At 39.8% G+C, this 22701-nt stretch overlaps 1 pseudogene; it reads left to right on the top strand.

The window, feature by feature from the left end:
* The first annotated feature begins 5095 nt into the window (after nt 1-5095).
* On the top strand, nt 5096-9289 carry LOC121014554 (E3 UFM1-protein ligase 1-like; annotated as a pseudogene).
* The last annotated feature ends 13412 nt before the right edge of the window (nt 9290-22701 follow it).

The following is a 22701-nucleotide window of genomic DNA, read 5'->3' as shown; positions in this document are numbered from 1 at the left end:
CTCTGGTTCTTTTAATTCTACCTTGCTAAATATTGGAAACCTGCCTTCTTTTCCATCAGGTGGCAGTATAGTTCAAGTTTGCGGTCTGTCCCTAGTCCACCAATCTTGGCCTGTTTTCTTAGCCAGTTCCCTATTTACTGGATCTTGTTCTCCCAGGCACACTCCTGATCATTCATAAAGAACTTGTAGCAGAGTGGGGGGATGTGTGGGTTTAGCACTTTGTGCATTGGGGCACCCCTGGACTAGGAGGGAGATCTTCAGGGGTGGGCTTATGGGTGGATTTCTGCTAAGTATAGTCTAACCCTTTGAAATTCATATCTGCCTCTTTCTCAGTATGCTCCCTCCCCCTGCTGTAGAGCTCCCACCTTAGTACTGTGGGTGTTGATGGGGAGAAATGGGTGTCTTCAGCTGAGTCTCATTCAACTGGATAGTTTGGCTGTCACTCACCACTTCCCTATCCCCCTGTGGGAGATTGTTCTATTTTTAAAGTGTTACTTTTAAACTCCAGGATAACCACTGAGAAAATAGCTAAAAGGTATACGGAAAAGTAAGTAAGAATTCAATAAAAATTGTATCCTAGAACAAAAAAAACAAAAGAATGCAGTAATGGAAGAATTGAACAAAAGGTATGACATATAAACACACAGACACACACAGACACAGACAGAAAGACAGACAGACAGACACACACACACACACACACACACACACACACACACAAATGCCAAAATGACAGAAGTAAGTACTTTGTCAGTAATTGCTTTAAATGAACATTAAAAGGCAGAGATAGCAGAATTGATTAAGAAACAAGATCTAACTATTTATTTATCTATGTACCACCATCCTAAGTATTCTGCATTGCAAACTGTAACGCTTTGATTCATGAAGTCCTCTTGTTTCTGCCTGGCTTCCCCTTCCTAGAACTTTCACTGGTAAGTCTCAAGGCAGTAAGCTGGGAAAAATTTAAGGATCATTTCATTTCTTTCCTGTCTCTCAGGGCTCGCTTCTTTTTGCCTTTAGATTCAAAGTCATCAAAACTGGTTTTCTGTTGTTGTTTGTCTGATATTTTAGTTATTTTAAGTGGCACTAAAGTCCAATCCCTGCTATTCCATCTTGGCTGGAGGCAGATGCCATTATTAATTAAGATTTATTCATTTATAAAAGTCACATAATAGGTTAGGGTTATAATTTTTTCACCCATTAAATTTGGATTTTATTAGTAAACTTTAGTTTTTACCAGTTACCATATAAACTGACCTAATATTAATAACCTTACAATTGTTCAAGACAAAAGTATTTCTTTTTTTTTTTTTTTTCAACGTTTTTTATTTTTGGGACAGAGAGAGACAGAGCATGAATGGGGGAGGGGCAGAGAGAGAGGGAGACACAGAATTGGAAACAGGCTCCAGGCTCTGAGCCATCAGCCCAGAGCCCGACGCGGGGCTCGAACTCCCGGACCGCGAGATCGTGACCTGGCTGAAGTCGGACGCTTAACCGACTGCGCCACCCAGGCGCCCCACAAAAGTATTTCTTTGGCCCTAAAAAAAAATCACTTTAATGATGAGAAATATGTTAATTGAAAAGGCATTCCAGTTGTTTTTTTTTAGTATAGTATAAAATAACAGTGCTTTGACTGATCTTAATGAATAAAGTAATCATCTTTTTTTATTTAAGAGTAAGAGGAGGGGCGTCTGGGTGGCGCAGTCGGTTAAGCGTCCGACTTCAGCCAGGTCACGATCTCGCGGTCCGTGAGTTCGAGCCCCGCGTCGGGCTTTGAGCTGATGGTTCAGAGCCTGGAGCCTGTTTCCGATTCTGTGTCTCCCTCTCTCTCTGCCCCTCGCCCGTTCATGCTCTGTCTCTCTCTGTCCCAAAAATAAATAAACGTTGAAAAAAAAATTTAAGAGTAAGAGGAAAAAAATTAATTTTGAATGTCTTGATGAGTATTCATTGCCAGTAGGCTATTTTTCATGTCTCAAGAAAACACCTGTTGTGTATACTAGGCCACACATGTTATAAGTTCATCACATGAACTTATATTAACTTATAACATTTTAACTTATAACATATTAAAACTTATAACATATTAACCACAGCAGTTACAGTGGGAAGGAAAGAAAGCTTCATCAGGCATCTACTTACTGACCTGGAAACAGAACAGCTGGAAATGTGGTTCTAAGTTTACTTTAAAAAATAAGACACTTTGATCTAAAAGCATTAATTTAAGTAGTAGGAGACTCCCAAATTTGGACATTTTATATATATTTTTAGTTTAATCAAAATAATTTTGTGCATCTATGTCTATGCTTGATCTCTTCCTCTAAAAGTTGCTTTTGATTAGAGTAGTCTACTCATTTAAATGTCAGGAGGCTTTAGCCTTCAGTGATGGAAAAGTAGAAATTTGATGGCTCACTAACATTTATATGAAAAAAGAATACAAGAACAATACTGGATATTGTTTTAATTTTGCCCATATAAGTTGCCGTTAGGATGAATAGCAAGATTACATACACTCTAGATGTGACACCAGAAAAAATAATGCTTCACACATCATGAAGTAATAATATTAGATTCTGTATCAATAGGCCATAATACATTTTTGACATAATATTTATTAATGTCTATTTTTTGGAATACATATTAACCAATATAGAGTTTATGGGTGTGATTAAGAAAAAAAATTACAGGATTAGTCTTGGATAGGAAAACATTAGAAATGAATTTAATAGAATATTTGCTAATAAGAGTTGTAATGTAGTGTATCCCTACAGAATGGTATTTTGTGGTTTTTGACAGCTTAACTTTGGGGCAGAGAGTAAGGCTGGATATTGGTCAATAGGTCAGAATCCATGGCAGTATATGAATAAATGGAAGCTATTATTCCAATTTTCATTGGGTGATTTTAGAATGGTGCATGGATGGATGGGTGAATGAATTCTGAGCCAAATCAGACATAACCGAAGAATGGCCCATTGCTTCATTTAAGAGTATCCTAGTACATCTCTTCCCCCAGCCTCGCTACTCTCCTGTTTTAGCTTTATTCCTCCTAGCCAGGAGGAAAGAGAATTATACTTAAAAGAACACATATTCTTATTCTGGGCAGAGAAGGCCAGTCAGTTACAGAATGCATAAATGCATATGGAGGGTTAATTGTGTAGTGTCACATTACAAAAGTTACTAAACATGCCCAAAACAAAAGCAAACATTTGGTAATAAGAAAAAAAATTTTCTGTATAAAAACTAAGCACTTCTGTTTTCCTCTGCTGTTAAAGCAGGCTGTGTTGCTTTGGTGAACTAGAAATTTTATTCTTTTTTTTTTTTTTAATTTTTCTTAACGTTTATTTATTTTTGAGACAGAGAGAGACAGAGCATGAATGGGGGAGGGTCAGAGAGAGAGGGAGACACAGAATTTGAAACAGGCTCCAGGCTCTGAGCGGTCAGGACAGAGCCCGACGCGGGGCTCGAACTCACAGACCGTGAGATCATGACCTGAGCCGAAGTCAGACGCTTAACCAACTGAGCCACCCAGGCGCCCCAGAAATTTTATTCTCAAAAGGGCTGGTATTCTCTGAAAATTTGTGGCAAAATTAAGGCTGTCATTTAGGCTCCCAAGTAACAGCTTCACAGAGATTTCTGGAAGTTCTTTGAAATGATAATCATTCTCGTGTGTGCCCAAATGACTTGAGAGCAATGTAGACCTGTGTCAGAATGTGCATTCTAAGGGAATAAGTCACCGGTGACTGTGTGGAGGAAACGTAGGAGAGGCCTTGTTTGGGAGTTAGGGGGAGATGGCTTTTATCTCTTTCAGGTGCTGTTGCCTTAATGTACTCTGAGATTGTAGGATCCTGTTATATCGTAAAAACATACATTAGAAAATATCACAAAATGATAAACTAATATATAACATCTCTGTCCTTTATCTCTGAAAGTATCTTCTAATTCCTCTGTTTTTCAGTCAAGTGATTTTGCTTCAAGTCCAGACTAAAAATGGAAAGTTGGCCTGAGTTATTTACCTGCATATATATATATATATATATATATATATATATATACATATATATACACACACACACACACACACACACACACACACACACAGAATTTGATTCCTTTATTTTTCTCATCCTCCACCTCCAATCCATTGGCATGCCCTGTGGGCTGCTCTACAGAGGAGACTTCAGATGTGTGTGCTTCCCATTGTCCCTACTGCTTATGCCCTAGCTCGAGCTGCGCTCATCTTTTATTTAAGTTTATTCATTTTTGAGAGAGAAAGCATGACCAGGGAGGGGCAGAGAGAGGGGGACAGAGGATCTGAAGCAGGCTCTGAGCTGACAGCAACGAGCCCGAAGCAGGGCTCAAACTCACAAACTATGACATCATGACCTGAGGTGACGTCAGACACTCACCTGACTGAGCCACCCAGGTACCCGACTGCCATCATCTTCTTACCCCTCTCCTCACTTCCAATATTGATTTCCCCCTTTCTGCTTACCACAATAGTTTGTTAGTACAGTCGTCTGCTAGGACTGCTATAACAAAATATCACAGCCTGGAAAGCTTCAACAACAGAAATTTAATTCTAATTTAATACTAATTATGTAAAGGTCATATCTCCAAATACTGTCACCTTGAGGGGTAGGGCTTCAATATGAATTTGGGGTGGTGGGGAGGACACAACCTAGTCCATAGCAGTTGGATGGATCTTTAAAAAGTTAAAAATCAGATCAGGTTTCTTCCCTGTGTAAAACTCTCCAGTGGTGGGGCATGTGAGTGGCTCAGTTGGTTGAGCATCCAACTCTTGATTTCAGCTTGGGTCATGATGACAGGTCATGGGATTGAGCCCTGTGTTGGGCTCTATGCTGAGTGTGGAGCCTGCTTAAGATTTTCTCTCTCTCCCTCTGCTCCTCTGCCCACCACTCATGTGTGCTCTCTCTCTCTCAAAATAAAATAATAATAATAATAATAAACCCCTCCCAAATGGCTTCTCATCACTCTGAAGATAAAATCCAAACTCCTTACCTTGACTTTCAAAACTCTATGTAATCAGGTCCCTGTCTACCCATATTACCCAGGGCCACATCACACAACCTCAGGAGTCATGGTTCCCACACAACAGAATCATTTATGCAGAAACCCTCATCTGTGCTACGTTCAGTACATCTTGATATATCATCAGGCATCCTCGCTGTTTGGTCATCTGCAGTGGCGGATGGACTCTGCTCACCCAAAGTTAGGTTCAGATGTCCAACCACATGATGCCACCCACACATCCTCAGAAGGTAGAACAAGATTTGTTACTTACCTTATATGAGATCTTTGAGGAGAGCAGGGCAGGTTCCCCCCTACCCCAAGCAGGTCTGCAGTGGCTTTCAAGACCAAGGAAATGAGATTGGCCTGGGTTTTTTTTTTTTTTATTGTGGATTGGGGGTAGGGCTGCGGTGGCTAGGAAAGGGGCATGACTTGTTTGAGTCTCCTTCCAGAATTAAAGGAGGAAGTGCTGAACTTTTCTCATCAGCTTGTCCAGATATGGAACCCAAAGTGAAGAAGAGGGCATGAGGCTTAACAGCAATCAAATATCAAATATCAAAAATCCATCAGAACTATACTCCTCCAGCTTTTCGTTCTGCAAGAGGTCTTGACTCTTTTTGGCCTTTTGCTCTTGCATATAATTTCAAGGATCATCTCAAATCCCATAATAAGCCCTGTGAGGATTTTTATCAGAATTGCACTGAATCTGTATATAAGTTGGGAGAATCACTGACATCTTTAGGATATTGAGCCCTTGCATCAAAGAACAGTGTGTATCTATTTAAGTGTTCTTTAATATTTCAATAAAAATAAATGATTTTCTCTGTTCAAGGTTTTTATGATATTTAGTCATATATATGTTACATTTTTTGCCGCTTTTATAAAATTGTTTTATATGAGGGGCACCTAGGTGGCTCAGTTGGTTAAGTGTCTGACTTTGGCTCTGGTCATGATCTCGCTGTTTGTGGGTTCGAGCCCCATGTTGGGTTCTGTGATGACAGCTCAGAGCCTAAAGCCTGCTTCAGATTCTGTCTCTCTCTCTGTCCTTCCCCTGCTCATACTGTCTCTCTCTGCCTCTCAAAAAAATGAATAAATTTAAAAACATTATTTTATATGAAATTGTGTTCCCAACTGAATCATACCTTATCAAGTAAGATAATGCTCCTTATCAGGTGAAGGAAGTTCCATTGTATTCCTAGTTTGCCAAGAATTTTTATCAAGGATACGTATGAACTTAATCAAAACTGTTTTTTAAGTTTGTTTATTTTGAGGGAGGCGTAGGGGTGGGAAGAGAGGTAGGGAGAGAAAGAATCCCAAGCAGGCTCTATGCTGACAGCACAGATGCAAGGGAGCACCGATGTAAGGCTCAGCCTCAAGAACCATGAGATCATGACCTGAGCCAAGATCAAGAGTTGGATGTTTAACCGACTGAGCCACGCAGGTGCCCCTCAAAACAGTTTTTTGGCTGTTAGTATGCCTTGTACTTTTTTGTTGAAAGCCAGACATGATGTACTGCGTGAAAGGAACTCTGGTAAATAGTCCTTTAGTAATGTAGTGATAAAGTATAGAAGGAGGGAAAGTGTTGGAGAGTGTTATGATTAAGTGTCTTTTAGTAAACCTGTGGCCCTGGTCTGTGAACTTCAAAAGTGCTTCTCAGATTTCCCTTCCCACTTTAGATGAGACAAGATGGCTTGGGAAGGCTAGAGTTGTGTATTTCCCATCTTTACATGGAATACTATAGGAGGGCTCAATTTGGATATTTCTCTTGTCTCACATAGAAGGTTAGGGCCAGGTGGAGTTGGCTATTTCCCTTCCCTTAGGTCGGTTATGTTCAGATAAAATCTCCAACAGGTTAGCCTTTGTTAAAATAGTTTCTTTTGAGGGCAGGGCTTATTATGAAAAACAGAATTCTCTGGTGTATTTCAAAATGATTACTTTTCCCTTGTCCCTGTCAGAAAAAGGAGGGTTTTTTCCTTTGATATTCCCTACAAGAACCTGTAGAGGCTCCTGGAGGTTAAAAAATCACCAAGATGTGGGGGGCTTCTTCGATGACTGGATTCCTATGGAGTTTTAAGTTCTGTTTTGTCCACATTGAGGCTCCAGCAATTTATCAATTATAGTTTAGATTTTTAATGCAGAATGGATCATAGACCTAAATGTAAAACATAAAAGTATAAAACTTCTAGAAGAAAGCATATAAGAAAATCTTTGTGACCTTGAGTAAAGAAAAGAGTTCTTAGACATAACAACAAAAACATTATCCATAGGAAAATGGGATAAGTCAGACTTTATCAAAATTGAAAACTATTCTATTAAGAGGAAGAAAAGACAAGACATGGACTGGGAGAAAATATTTGTAAATCACGTATCTGACAGATAAATAGTATCCAGAATATATATACTCTCAAAACTCAGCAATAAGAAAACAACTCAAAAAACAAGTTGGCAAAAGATTTGAATGGACACTTCATCACAGAAAGTATACAGTTAGCAAATAAGATGTTCAGCATCCTTAGTCATTAGGGAAATGCAGTTAAAAACACATTGGATATGACTACTCATTAATTAGAATGGTTTATTTTTTAGGCTGACATGTGGGCAGTTCTTTGGTGGCTGGGTAAGTAGGGAAAGGACACCTGTGGTGGTTGGCAGCTGACTTCCAGTGGGCACAGCTCACCACAGTTATGCAGAGGTTGTCAGAATGGAACTGCATTGCGATTGTGAATAAATTGATTGCTCAGAAAGAGCTGGAAGTAGTTTACACACTCGATGGGAAGGAATATATTATTCCAACTCAAATTAGCAAAGAAATGAGAGATGAGCTATGTGTCTGAGGCTGTTGAGTAAACGTTGATCTGCAACAGGTAATTAATGTGGATCTGATTCTTGCTGAAAATAGAATTGGTGACATTGTTAAATCAGAAAAGCACATTCAGCTAGTATTGGGATAACTGATACATGAGAACTATTTGTATCTGTTATAGGAGGTAAATGACAAATTGCAAGAAAGTGATCAAGTCACCATATCCCAACTGTGTAAAACCTATGATCTTTTGGAAACTTTCTGACACAGGCACTAACTCAAAGACTAGATAGACTTATTAATGGCCACATGGCTCTCTTAATAACAGAGGAGCAATATTTACTGAAGCTTTTATAGCTTGACATAAAGCACGCATCGTGGACTGTTCAGCGCTATTACCCAGCCTACAGCAGTGAATTCTCTGATTTTAAAATCTGGATGTCGGGGCGCCTGGGTGGCGCAGTCGGTTAAGCATCCGACTTCAGCCAGGTCACAATCTCGCGGTCCGTGAGTTCGAGCCCCGCGTCGGGCTCTGGGCTGATGGCTCGGAGCCTGGAGCCTGTTTCCGATTCTGTGTCTCCCTCTCTCTCTGCACCTCCCCCGTTCATGCTCTGTCTCTCTCTGTCCCCAAAATAAATAAACGTTGAAAAATAAATAAATAAAATAAAATCTGGATTTCAAGAGCAGCTACTTTACTCTGTGTTTGAGGAACTTGTTAACAATGGATGTTTATGGGGCTCTCTGGTTGGTGGAAGACAGGACGAGGCAGTGTTCATTCCTGACATTCACTCCAGAACACATCAGGCAGAATGGCTATCTAGAATTTGATGCTTTGTCCAGACTTGGAATCCCAGATGCTGTGACCTACATAAAGAAAAGACAGAAGACCTACACAAGTCTTGTCTTCGAAAGCAGCTGTGTGGTCAATGATTTGCAAATCACGTGGAAGCATCAGTAGAGGAAGCCATCAGTTCTGGAACATGGTTGATATTGTACCCCTGTTTCTCAGTTCTTTATCAGTTGAGGATGCTGTGATATTGTTTCAACAGGGTGATGAGAGCATTCTGCAAGCAGGTTTCAGCTGTAGTCTTTAGTGACACCATTGTAGTCAGTGGAAAATTTCTGAATAGCTGCATAGAACTATTCGGTGAGCTGATGCACCAGGAAGCTGAAAAGGAACTGAAAAATAATCTGTTCACTTAATCACTGAAGAAGATCTGAAACAAGTCTCCATTTTAGAATGCATTAATACAAGTACAAAGGATAAAAAAAGATGAAGGAAAGAGAAAAGCAACAGAGGGGAATGGAAGTGTGAGAGGAGGTAGCAGCAATGCCAGAAAGTACACAATTTTAAAAATCAAGAAGAAAGCAAGAAAAGGTGATAGTGATGATGAGTCATCTTACACTGGGAAGAAGAAACCAGAGATCACTTTTATGTTCCAACATGAGATTGAAGATTAAAAAAAAAAAATTTTTTTAATCTTTATTTATTTTTGAGAGAGAAAGAGACAGAGGGCAAGCAGGGGAGGGACAGAGAGAGAGGGAGACACAGAATCCAAAGCAGGCTCCAGGCTCTGTCAGTACAGAGCCTGATGAGGGGCTTGAGACCACAGACCATGAGATCATGACCTGAGCTGAAGTCGGAAGCTTAACTGATGGAGCCACCCAGGAGCCGCTCTTCCTGTTCTCCTTTTTTTGGGAGTGAATTCCTTCATCTTGTCATTTTGGAGGAAGAAGAAAATTAATAAAATTAAAAATTAAAATTAAAAAAATTAAAAACAAAACAAAATCAAATAAAGGAAGCTAGATCCAAGGTGTGTTTCGGTTTGCTTATTGAAAGAAGCTTGATAAAATAGAGAAAAAAGGGAAAGGAAAAAAAAAGTAAGAAAGAATTTTATAAATTAAAAAATTTCTATAAGGAAACAGGATAAAGCAAAATAAAATATAAAATTAAAAATAAAGTAAAAAAATAAAAATAAAATTTTCTTTCTCTATCCAAGAAAGAGAAAGAAAAAATAAAACAATTTAAGCAAAAACAGAAGCAAAGAAAACAAACTGATAAATAAACCAGAAAACAGAATGAAACCCGAATGAAGTTACATCCAGTTTCCGCTAGAACTGAAACTATGAAGCACTCTATACTCCCTATATTAAGCAGGTGGAAGTATTTGTGTTGGTCTTCTTGGGGATGTACTTGGAGGGTGCAGTTGGGCAGGGTGTAATGGCTCCGTTATCCACTAGGTGGCGCTGCTTAGCTTACTGGGGTGGATCAGTGTGCACGCGCACATGCACCTGTACGGGAGAGGTGAGAATGGCTTCATCCAGCTCCCTAGTCTTTGGTGCAAGAATTTCGCACTTACCCACCGTTGGTCAAGCACCCCTCCTTTGTCTCAGGCCTCTGTCCACTACCCACCTCTCCTCTGTGTGTGTCCCAAGTTGTCTGCCTGACGAGCAGCACCTCCCTCCAGAGTTTTATCTCACATAGGGTTGTGTTTCAAAAACCCCACACTTCAGAGACCCCTGTGGCTTGGACCTGTGCCAGCTCTCTGGGGGAGGGTCTCGCTGAGCAACGGCCAGGTGCTGGTTTGCCCCAGAAAACGTTTGTGCAATTGTGCAGCGGCAGAGGTTCAGACATTATGGCAAATCACAACACACAGAAGGTGCCAGGTTTTGCTGCACTTTGACATCTTTGTCCCAATACCTGCAAACACCTGCTCTCTGGGGTCTGCCGGGACCTTTGCCTGTGGAGAGACCATATGGCCTCTGTGAAATGCACTCCAAGCAGGGGAACCACTTCTCCCCATGTGGCACATGGACCCCTCTTACCCGCTGCCTGCTTCTAGGGATTCGTCCTACTTCCTCACCAGAGCACCACCAGGCAATGAGCTCTGGAACGTTAGACTCTGCGCTCCACCGTTTATAGAATCTTGATGGTATTGAAACCCTCTCCTTTCTCCCCATCAATGGTTTTGGGGAGCAGATTTCTTGTCCAATCCCCTGCTAGTGTTTTCACTCTTTTCTCTTTCTCTCCAGCTACTTTCAGGGGAGTGCTTTTCTTGCACAATCCCGGTGCACCACACTCTCCCCGGTCCTTTTTCTCTCTCTGCCCTCTCTCCGCAAAAACGACTCGCTACCCTCCATGGCTTTTCTCTCTCCCAATTCACCTCTCTGCACTGCATACCTGCCGAGTTCTGTGGCTCATATTATGCAGATTGTTGCGTTAATCCTCAGATCAATTTCCTCGGTGTTCAAAACGGCCTGATGCTGATCTAGCTGTGTTTTAGGGATGAGACAAGCTCAGGGTCTCCATACTGCCTCTGCCAACTTTACTCTCTCCTCAAAAATCATGTATTTTGAAATTAGTGGAGGATGTTTTAATCCTAAAATTGAGAAATTTGCAAAACAAATTTATTACTAAGCTCTTGTTCTTATTTCTGGTATAAAAGTGAACTTTTATGTGGTTGAGGGATTTCAGGGAAGCCTTCATAGGTGCAGAAGAGTACCAGAGGAGCCCATACATTGCTGTGCTCTACTCTAAAACAACATGCTAACAAGAGTGAGACAAAAAAAAAAAAAATTAAAGCTACTTCTTAATAGGTATAAGTTGCATTGTAACATTAGAATAACTAAAAAATATAATACATTTTTCTAAATGTATTTTTATACATTTATTTATATACATTAGATATACATTAATATACATATATATACATAATATACATATATATGTATATATATATAATATACATATATATAATATACAATAGATATACATCTAATATACATTAGAAATACATGTATTTCTAAATGTATTTTCTAATGTTATTTTTATAACAGTGGTCACTCTGACAATCAATTCTTTGTTGTAGGAGGATTTTTAAATGTGTTGCAACTTTTTCTTTTTTCAAAATTTAAAATCCCAATAAGAAAATAGGTATTCTTGTTTTCTAAAGACTATTTATAGAAAAAGTAACTGAAATAATTCCTTGGGGTAATAATTTCAACCAAATGAGTTTTCAGCAACAATTTATTATATATCAAAAAGAAATTTATTTTGAAACTAATAGTAAGTGAAATCTCAAATATCAAAAAAATTACAGGGTGGCATTCGACTCTTGATTACGGCTCAGGTTATGATCTCACAATTTGAGGGATCAAGTCCCACATTAAGTACTGACAATGCAGAGGCTGCTTGGGATTCTCTCGCTCCCTCTCTCTCCCTGTGCTCCCCCCTCCAACCCCGGCTTGTGTGGGCGTTCATGCACCCATACTCCGTCTCTATCAAAAAATAAGTAAGTAAACATTTTTAATATATTTTTTTAATGTTTATTTATTTTTGGGAGAGACGGAGACAGAATGTGAGTGCGTTAGGGGCATAAAGAGAGGGAGACACAGAATCTGAAGCAGGCCCCAGGCTCTGAGTTGTCAGCACACAGCCCGATACGGGGCTCGAACTCACAAGCTGTGAGATCATAACCTGAGCCAAAGTCGGACACTCAACTAACTGAGCCACCCAGGTGCCCTGTAAGTAAACAGTTTTTAAAATTTATTTAAAAAATTTTTTTTTAATGTTTTTATTTATTTTTGAGACGGAGAGAGACAGAGCATGGGCAGGGGAGGGGCAGAGAAAGAGGGAGACACAGAATCCAAAGCAGGCTCCAGGCTCCGAGCTGTCAGCACAGAGCCCAACGCGGGCTTGAACTCATGGACGGTGATACCATGACCTGAGCCAAAGTCAGACGCTCAACTGACTGAGCCACCCAGGTGCCCCTAAATAAACATTTTTAAAAGTACTATCTTATATAATTTTTATGTGGCATTTAAAACTCTGTGTTTCAAAACATTTGAATGTAAATTATCAGTCGGCTTCTAATTCTATACAAAGTATTAATACTGAGTGAAAGAAATTAATGTGATTGCTGATTAAGCATTATTATTAAAGTTGATAGGAGTGTAACATAAATTTAAAAATGTTTTTCCATTGGTAATTTTCTGTTAATGTATTTTCATATGGGCAAAAGAAGAAAAATGACAAACTCTCTGTGACCACAAACTCCAACTAGTTTTGTTTATTCAGCTTTCAAAATATTGAACACCCAGCTTAATGTTCTATTCCATCTTTAAGAATCTTATCATTTATGTTTCAGCAGATACCAGTTGATCCACATTTGTTTCAATAGACACAATGTTAGACAATGAAGCAAATAAAATCAGTCTGACTTTCTTAACTTGTAAGAATAAAAATAGAGACAACCAAGCAAATAAAAAGGAAATCATTCTGTCTTGTTCACATTAATTTTTTCCTTTATCGAAATGGTTCTTATTTCTCCACAGTAAATAAAAAGTTTTTAATTGCTTATTTGTGTGTGTGTGTGTGTGTGTGTGTGTGTCTGTGTGTTTTAAAGATTTTATTTTTAAGTAATCTCTACACTCAACGTGGGGCTCGAACTCACAACTCCGAGATTAAGAGTTGCATGCTCCACCAACTGAGCCAGCCAGGTACCCCTAGTTTTTATTGTAAATAAAATTATATATTTGACTTTTTATGTAAAAATCTAATTTCACGAATAAAATAAATGTTTTTAAATGTTTATCTACTATGATCATGATCTACAGATTTAAGAATGTTATTAAAAGTAATGTTGCCTGTTTATTAAATTTTGTGGCACTTTGAAAAAAAGAATGTTTTTTTACTTTAAATGTTAATTTGTTTTGAGAGATACAGAGAGAGAGTGCAGGCAGGGGAGGGGCAGAGAGAGAGGGAGAGAGAGAATCCTAAGCAAGCTCTGTGTTGTCAGCACAGAGCCCGACTTGGGGCTTCAACTCATTAACCCTGAGATCATGACCTGAGCCAAAATCAAGAGTCAGAAACTTAGCTGACTGAGCCACCCAGGTACCCCAAGAATGGTTTATTTTTTAAAAAAATCAAAGAATATCCAGTGCGGGCAAAGATTCCTCATCTTTGAGGAATTAGAGAACTAGGACTAGAACTAGCTTTGTTCATAATCACCAAAACCTGAAAACCCGATTACCCGTTAGCTGGTGAGTGGATAAACAAGTGTATGTACATTCATACAGTGGAATAATACTAAACAATGAGCGACTGATAGATGTAACAACATGTATGAATCTCAAATGCATTTTAATATTTAAAATATTTTGAGAATCTTTAAAATGAATTGCCTAACTGGAATGAATGATAGTAATCATCAAAGATGATGGATTATCAAAAAGATTCCATACTCTATTATTATTCAGTTTGTATGATATTCCAGAGAAGGCAAAGCTATCGCAATGGAGAATAAATCAGTGGTTGTAAGTATTTGGTGGCTGGGGGAAGTGTTTCACTACAAAGGAATTTTTTTTGGAAGGGGGGATAGAACTTCTCAGTATCATGGTTATAGTTGTGGATAACACTATACCTATAGGCCTATATATCACAAAGACTGAATTTTACTGTATTGAAATTTATGAGAAACTTTAAAAATTACTCATGAAAAAAAATCTGCCCTTAAAGGTTTCTTTGGATCATATGAGTGATATGAATTTGGACTGCAAACCCATACAAGAAGTGATTTATGATTGTGATTTCTCTGGTTACTTTTTTTTTTCACCACTACCACCTGGTGTCAAAGTTGAATTAATTTTGTATAGTGAGTTTGTTTCTTGATTGTCCATATATTGAGGTTATAAACCCTCTCTGAGATTTCAGGTTTATGTAATGGGTTTCCTACTAGACTCTCCATTTAGGTTTTACCTTTGGTATTAGTTGAGGTTCTCCAGGAAAACAGAACCAACAGGATGTGTGTGTGTGTGTGTGTGTGTGTGTGTGTGTGTGTGTGTGTGAAGGCTTGATGAGTCCAAAATCCGATGCACTAACCCAGCAGATTGGAGACTCAGGAAAATATTACCATTCAATTCCAAAGGCAGTCTTCTGAAAAAATCAGAAAGAGTTGACGTGGCAGATGAAGTCTAAAGGCAGTCTAAGGGCAGAATTACCTTGTACTTGAGGGAGGTCAACCTCTTGTTTTATTCAGGCCTTCAACTGATTGGATGAGGCCCACCCACATTGTAGAGGCCAATCTGGTTTACCCAAAGTCCACGGATGTAAATGCAAATCTCATCCAAAAACATCCTAACAGAAACATCCACCATAATGATTGACCAAATATCTGGGCAATGTGGTTCAGCCACATTGACATGTAAAATTAACCATTATATCTCCTGTCCCCCAGGCCCATATGGTCATCGAAGCAGAAATTCAAGTCTCTAAGGCTCAGGAAAAACATTCAGGTTAAATGCCTGTTTCATTATATATTTTTTTACTTTTGATGAATACTTTCATTCATTTAAAAGAATCCTTAATTTTACCGAGAGTTAAATTTTTCAGTTGAAAGGGCTGTTCAGGCTCTCTACCATATTGCTTGAAACAGAAATTCTTTTTCAATTCCTCTCCTTATTGCTGCCTTACTTCAAAATACCAAACTTGTTTCTATTTAGGAAACTTGCATGAACTGTTTTCTCTGCCTAATATATTCATCTGGAGTTTTGTGGATCTCGCGCCTTCTGGTCATCTTTCAGCTTAAATATCACCTCAGAAAGGCCATTCCTGACCACCAAATCTAAGTTATCCACTCAACTGTTTTCACTGTTAGCACATCACCATATATATATATGTATGTATCTATAGACGAAGGTCTGTACTAAGCAGTATATGTGCACAGTGGAAGAGGCGGGTGTGTTGGGAGCTTTTTTATGGCTCATGAAAGGCTTTGCCAGAGGGGTTCATTCGAGCTGACTACGTAATGATAAGATGGGACACCACAAAACTGGTTCGAAGATATCAGGAGGAGGAAAGTCTAAAGCAACACTCAGCACTTACCCGATAGAAGTACGGAAATCTGTGAATCACAAGCACAAGCCACATGTATTTACCTTTACATTTTCTAGTAGTCACATTAAAAATTAAAAAGAAACATATCAAATTTATTTTCAGAATATATTTTTAGCCCAATAGGTCCAAAATATTATCATTTCAACACCTTGTTAAAACATGGAGATATTGTACACTTATTTTTTTTACTAGGACCTGAAATCCCATGTGTGTCTTACCTTACAGTACATCCCCATTTAGACCGGCCACGTTTCCAGTGCTTCGTAGCCGTATGTGGCTAGTGGCTGTCCTATTGGACACGTGGGTCCAGTGTCACTTCATACTCTCCGGCTAGAAGAAAATACAGACTAGAACAGTGCTTCTCAAACTTCACCTAGTGTAGGACCAATGTTTCTGTTTTTAAAATTTCCAATCTATTTTGGATGGACGCGCTTGTAAAGTAAAATAAAACACTACCGAAGGGAAGAGTAAAAATAAAATAAAAACTGAAATGTAAAGTGTAAGCTTAATTTTTAAGTGTCGTATTCAGTAGACATAATATCGCACACTCTCACTTTCCATTTCTGTACTTCCTTGCCATGGGCCACAAGTACGTAGTTCATAGACTGGCCCGTCTGTGGGGACCCTAGTCTAGAGTGCAGTGGGGCTTGCTTGGCCTCTAACCAATTGTGTTACTTCCTGCGTAAAGTGTCGCTCGAGTCTGGGTTGATGTGTTTGGGTTTCGTTTTTTAAGTCTTGTAGACACTCTCTCAAAGGCATTTCCCCCCTCTCAATTTTCTTAGCGTGAACTCCATGAGAGAAGGGTTTCAATTTTCTTTTATTTAAACAAAATTTTTTTTAATGTTTATTTATTTTTGAGAGACAGAGACAGGGCAGGAGTGGGGGAGGGGCAGAGAGAGAGAGAGACACACACACACACAGAGAATCCAAAGCAGGCCCTGGGCTCTGAGCTGTCAGCACAGAGCCCAACATGGGGCTTGAACTCATGAGCTGTGAGATCATGATCTGAGCCAAAGTCCGACACTTAACTGACTGAGCCATCCAGGCGCCCCAATATACAGTTCCTCATTTGAGTTTGATCCAAAGTCATGTTTAATGTAGGATTCAGATGTATTGAGAGAATAGTGAGGAAGGCCAGACTGAGGCCTTGCTGAGTTTCTGAAGGATGTCTTCTAGGGAGAGAAGGGGCCAGAGGTGTTGAGGCCAGCCACTGTGACCAGAGACAGTGTTCCCATCCCGGACGGCAATGCTTACTCAACAACTGTTTGTTGAGTACCTTCTGTGTGCTATCTACTTTATATAAATTATCACCTCTAATGCTTCTGCTGAAATGAGCTTGAAGATATACCCCTTTTAATAGAATTCAATTCTTTAAGTTGTACCTTGGGATACCTTATTGCTATCATGGGTTTGGTTTTCTCTGTTAGTGCTTAGCGGAATCTCAAGATATGACCTAGCACAACTGTCATTTTATGGGAGGAGAGTGATGCCACGCTGATGCCACGCTGTCAAAGAGCTGACTAGAATTTACAGGTGAAGGAAGGACAAAAGGATTCCACATGATTCGGCCACTTCTGTCTTACCGATTCCTTTTCTGTGAAGCGGCTTGAGACCATGACGGAGGCCTTTGTCCGTCGGAGGTGGAAATGTTTTCTTGCAGGCCTGATTTTGGCTTCCTAATTGCTAATTCTATTTAAATCACCCCCTACTGAATTTTTTTCATGGAACTGAAATGACAAGAGCTGGCCCTATTTCCTACACGTGTTTAAATGCTGTTTTGCTCTGTTGCCGTAGAATGCGTAAGAGAAAGAGTTTTTATATTTTTGTCTTCGTTGTTGTTTGGTATCAGTCTATTTCATTTCATTTTAAAATAACCACAGCTTTGGGGCGCCTGGGTGGCTCAGCTGGTTAGGCGACCGACTTCGGCTTAGGTCACGATCTCACAGTTTGTGAGTTCGAGCCCCGCGTCGGGCTCTGTGCTGACAGCTCAGAGCCTGGAGCCTCCTTCAGATTCTGTGTCTTCCCCTCTCTCTACCCCTGCCCTGCTCACGCTCTGTGTCTCTCTATATATCAAAAATAAATAAACATTAATAAATAAATAAATTAATTAATTAATAAGAAATAAGATAACCATAGCTTTGTTGACCAGAGTCTCAGATTCTTTCAAGGAGGCCAAGAACGGAAAGCTGGAGAGTTAATGCTATCATTGACCTGCAGAGGGAGCTCACTGGTTTTTTTTTTTTTTTTTTTTTTTTTTTTTTGTCCATTGTATTGGTTAACGAAGAAGATTCGAGAGCTGTGTATCTATCACACAGTGTCTTATGAACTATATATATTTCCTTTACCTACTGCTTCCCTAGGTAACCGATTACCACCCTGGGAGTGGGGGTCGGTACAAGAGGGTTTTAGACAAATGCGCTCCAGAGGTTTTTGGAGTTTCTGAAAGGCTCTAGAAAATCTTTCGAGGAATAGGCCACAAGAAGTCTGGCTTCTCGAGACCTGGGCATTTTGAGGGTCTGTAGGAAGAGCCATTGCCTTTTTCTTATAGTTTGCCATGCGCCCTTTAAGTTAGTTTTTAAAAATTATACATGTAATACATGCTCACTGTAGACAATTTTGAAAATTGAAAACACATTACAGAAGTAGAAGAAAAAAAGTCACTCATAAGATCCAACCCAGAGCTACCCCCTTGTTAAAGTATTTCCTTCCAGTCTCTTTATAGAGAGCCCTGCTGCCTAAAACATTTTAGGCTGAGCAATTTTTACTTGAAAATTCATGAGCATTTTCCCCCTGACATTCATGTCAGGACAACTTCCTGAGCTGGGGAGGGTCAGGGTAGGAATGGCTCGACATCCGCAGAAGGTTCTGCAATTGTGAACCCCCCCCAACTGAAAATAAAAACCTCTCTCAGTGTCCTGAATTCAGCTGATAATCTGAGGTAAGTGATTTGCTCTCAGGGTGCTGTGGCTCAGTTTCCCAGACTGTCTTACCCAGATGTTAAAAGTCCAGTTCTCGATCTTAACGCTGCCTCTGTGATGACAAAGAACAGTTCTGGTCACGATCCTGAGACCCCATGTGCCATAGCAGGCCACACCTCACTTTTGACGCAAGGGATGTTGCGTTGGGAACTGCACATGGGACCCAACGCACCGCGCCTGCTCACGGTACCATGCAACCCGACTACCCTTGTGTATCTGGAGGAGGTAAACAGGGTGGAGACTAGCGCTGGCACTCGCTAACGTCTCCGGGGAGAACAATGTGAACTTTCAAAAAACAAACTTATTACCCACTTTTCTCAGGGAGGAGAGATCTCTTTGCCTCGGACACTAGAGGTCAGAAAATAATTGAGCACCATGGTCCCCTCGTGAGAACTGAAATACATGCATAAGCCCCCCAGTCCCGTTACATTTGTGACCTGATGCTTACTAGGCTTCTAGCTGTGGGGGAACGGACCCTTAGCCCACGGCGAGCAGGATGGCTGTTTCTTTATATGACGGATTAATGTAGACAGGGAGACAGACATCAGCAGTGATCAAGTCCTTGATCCTTTAGCCCAGTTAAATGCTGTAGGGGACTTGACTTTATGGGGCTTCATTCAGTATTTGCTGTGTAAGAAAAAAAAAAAAAAATATATATATATATATATTAGTTAAAACCACTTTATATGAATCTTTAATCACTATAGGGAACCCCATTCTTCCCCCCCCCCCAAAAAAAAAACCCCAGAAAAGCAATAATCTACTCAGTTATGTTAGTTTAGTTTAGACCAGTGTTTGGGGTTCTCACAAAGTAAAGTTTACGATGACTTAGATGCTTTCTAAATTAATTCAATGAAATCAGCCAATAAATATAAACAAATAGTATTTAAAAATTAGTGTGGGACACAGGCCAAAGGAAAAGGGGAAAAATTTTTTTTTTAATTTTTTTTTCAACGTTTATTTATTTTTGGGACAGAGAGAGACAGAGCATGAACGGGCGAGGGGCAGAGAGAGAGGGAGACACAGAATCGGAAACAGGCTCCAGGCTCTGAGCCATCAGCCCAGAGCCCGACGCGGGGCTCGAACTCACGGACCGTGAGATCTGACCTGGTTGAAGTCGGACGCTTAACCGACTGCGCCACCCAGGCGCCCCGAAAAGGGGAAAAATTTAATAGATTTGTTTGCATCTTCTCGAATTGGTTTCTTGTCGAAACGCTTCCCTGCTTTACTAAATGAGGTCTGCCTAGCATCTCAGCAATTAAGAGTGATAGAATTCATACCAGCCGAAAAGCTAAACTCCATTTTAAGAGAAGCATTTTAATTCCAGGAGAAGAACCCCGATTGTAAAGAGTTGTGGATGCTCTTGATCCATACACTGCTTTTGTAAGAACCGCTATGAGGTCCTGGATGAGCCAGAAAAGGTTAAAAAAAAAAAAAGTGTGATGCTCTGAAGAACGTCCTCAGGTTTGCATCCAAACAGGCTGAGGGTGTGTGTGGTTGAAGCCGAAAGGTCTGTCAGCCTCCTTCAGGCTGCCAGTTCAGACTCCGGTGAGTGGGAGATGAAAAATGTGCTTTCAGCAGGAAGCATTTTCTAAACTTCCATTATACAGGGTATTTCCATCCAAACGACACTAACAGTTCACTGCTGAAAAAGTGAGACTAGACATCCTACGGTTTCACTCATATGTGGAATTTGAGAAACTCAACAGATGAACACAGGGGAAGGGAAGGGAAAATAAGACAAAAACAGAGAAGGAGGCAAACCAGAAGAGACTCTTAAATACAGAGAACACACTGAGGGTGGCTGGAGGGGGAGGCGGGTAGGGGGTGGGTTAAATGGGTGACGGACATTAAAGAGGGCACTTTTTGGGATAGGTACAGGGTGTCATATGTAGGAGATGAATCACTAGGTTCTACTCCTGAAGCCAAGACTGCACTGAATGTTAACTAACTTGAATTTACATTAAAAAAAAAAAAAAACCAAAAAAACCAAAAACAAAACTAAGACTAGAAAAGAAAACTGTAGGTGAACAGTTTCTATGTGCCCCAGCCTTTATTCCATTTTAGTGATAGGAATGGGTGCTGTAGACCTTAATTAAAGACTGAGGAACTTAATTAAGAATCGAAATGAGTTGCAGTCAAATAATTACTTGACCATTTGTTAGCATGCGCGAGCTTATCTATGGATCAGAGATGTCTTACTCTCAGACATAGAACTTTTATACTCTTGCCAAAGAAGGAGATAATGGTATTTATCTATGTCAAAGGCAACTTTATTGTTGTGATCTTTATTAAAAAAAAAAAAAAGCATCAGAGGAGTGCATTAGAAGAGGCTGATTTAGGGTACTTCCTTGAATTCAAGGTTGCTCAACCTGAAAGGTGGTGTCAGTCACGTGGTTGGAGTTCAACACACATTTGTGGACTGTATTTAATGAATTGCTATTGTCTCCCACTGTGGACTGTTTACACCTGGGCCCATTTCCTCTGACGACATAAAGGAAATACCCCTGTGACTCCCCAAGTAATTTCGTGTCTTCTTGGATTGGACCAACGAGAGGCTAGGCAGCTGACCCAGGATGACAGCTGCCAAGTCACACAGCTGGAGATGCTGGGGTGGGGGTGATAGGAAAGAACGAGGCTAACTTGGGTGCTGGGGAAGTGTGGCAACAGGTTAGGCGGGACCAGGAAGCCTCAGAAACAAAGAAGCTTCCTACTGGACAGGCAGATGTCTTCTCTCTCCGACCCCCACCCACCCCATCAGCTGCATCGATATCTTTATCTTCGGAATTACTCTTCCTTTGTTTCAAATTGTATGAGAAATATATGTTCCTTGTAGAAATATGAAGAGTAAGCAAAAACAGTTTTCTAGAATCCCGAGATTATAGATCGCTAATATTTCACTGTATAATGCATCCCTGCTTGTTCCTGCAGCTAAATATGCCTGTGTATAAATGAGTTTTGTACTAACATACATACGTGTGTGTGTTCACAATATTAGGATATACGCTGTTTCGTATGGTTAGCGTTATTAAAATAAAATATTCCCTAGAACACGTGTTTTACTGACCACATAATGTAACAAACATGTGCCATGGTGGCTCTGGAGAACCCACCCAAATTCATGAAGAGAGGACACGGATTTCTCCTCTTAATAGGGAAATTGGCAAGGTTCTGGAAGACCGATTGAGGTAGAAGAACATGGTGGTGGCCATTTGTGGAAAATCTGCCCCAGGCAATGTTACTCCTTAGATGCGCAGAGCCCTATGTGGGGCTCAATCTCATGACCCTGGGACCGTGACCTGAGCCAGAATCAAGAGTCGGGTGCTCAACTGACTGAGCCATTCAGGCACCCCCATAGTAAACTCTTAATAAGTATGATCTTTTATTACTAGTAGTAGTAGCTGCCAAAGGGGTAGTAATGTAACAATTCTTAATTGTTGGATATTTAGATTTCACTTTTTGGATATTATACATAATTCATGAGAACATCCTTGTAGATAATTTTTGCACACATTGTCTGATTATTTCCTCAAAGTGTGATTGGTAGGTGTGTGTACTTGTAAGCCTTTTGGTATATGTCACAAACTGTACTCCAGAAAATTTGTTCCAATCCATTTACAGTCAACAGTTTAAAAGAATGTCAATTTACCCACTCCCTTCAGCACTAAGGATTGTCATTTTAAAATCCATATGTGAATGCATTTTTTTCTTTACTAGCGAAGCTGAGAATTCTTTCCATATGTTTATAGCAAGTTGTATTGACTCTTTTGTAGGTTGCATCTTTTTCCATGGATTGAATTAAATCTAAGTTTAATCCATTCATATTTACTTATTTTTATATTTTAATTTGTATTTTATATATCCCATATTTACTGTGACTTGAAATCTTTATTCCCACCATATTATTTTGTGTTTTCTGCTTATAATATATGTACATGTTATATGTAAACTTGCTTTTAAGAGTTTTTCCTGCTTTCTGCTGGAATGATTGAGTTTTCTTA

Source organism: Herpailurus yagouaroundi, unplaced genomic scaffold (genome assembly GCF_014898765.1).
Source record: "Herpailurus yagouaroundi ecotype Mexico unplaced genomic scaffold, PumYag 203, whole genome shotgun sequence".
In the NCBI taxonomy this organism is placed as follows: Eukaryota; Metazoa; Chordata; class Mammalia; order Carnivora; family Felidae; genus Herpailurus; species Herpailurus yagouaroundi.
The sequence above is the reverse complement of the archived record's forward strand: the minus strand, read 5'-3'. Positions and strand labels throughout refer to the sequence as shown.